Raw genomic sequence first — 559 nt, forward strand, 5'->3', positions numbered from 1 at the left:
CTGCGCTGCCCTGCGCCTGGGCAGCGTCCCCGGGACCCCCGCCCCCCCCAGCAGGGCCACGCTGTGCACCCTGGGGTCCCCAAAGAGCTCTCCCCAGCCTGCGGAGCACACCGCACCCCTCCGCGGTGGTATTTTTTGGGAAGTGACACAGACAAACGTGCTCCCCCCCTGTGTCCACCCACCCACCCATCCATCCGGATTCCGGCCGGAGTGTCACCGTTCTGAGAGCGGGGCTTTTAATTGCAGCGGGAGTGATGCGTTGCTGGTTCTGATGGCAACACGCAACGCTTAATTGCGGAGCCCGGGACATTGTGGTTTTGCAGTCTAACAGAAAACAAACCCAGCTTGCAAGCACCTCCCATAAAGAGTTTCTTTCAGAATCTGTATCTACATGGGGGTAGCACAATCTCCATCCTGTACGTATAGGAGGAGAAGGGGCTGGCCATTATTTCTGCAGCTCTGTCTGCCCCCTCTAAGACAAACTGCCTTTTGCATGGAACATACACAGCCCCAGCAACACCAATAAATATTTAAAGCTAAAAGGATGGCTTTGGGGGGG

The 559-nt window shown here is 56.9% G+C and overlaps 1 protein-coding gene across 1 annotated transcript in view; it reads right to left on the bottom strand.

The window, feature by feature from the left end:
• Positions 1-559, bottom strand: part of HOXB7 (homeobox B7) — a 3,361-nt gene that overhangs the window by 2,269 nt on the left and 533 nt on the right. The gene's annotated exons all lie outside the window — the stretch shown is intronic.

The sequence above is a fragment of the Egretta garzetta genome, unplaced genomic scaffold (assembly GCF_000687185.1).
Source record: "Egretta garzetta isolate BGI_Z169 unplaced genomic scaffold, ASM68718v1 scaffold498, whole genome shotgun sequence".
Taxonomy (NCBI): Eukaryota; Metazoa; Chordata; class Aves; order Pelecaniformes; family Ardeidae; genus Egretta; species Egretta garzetta.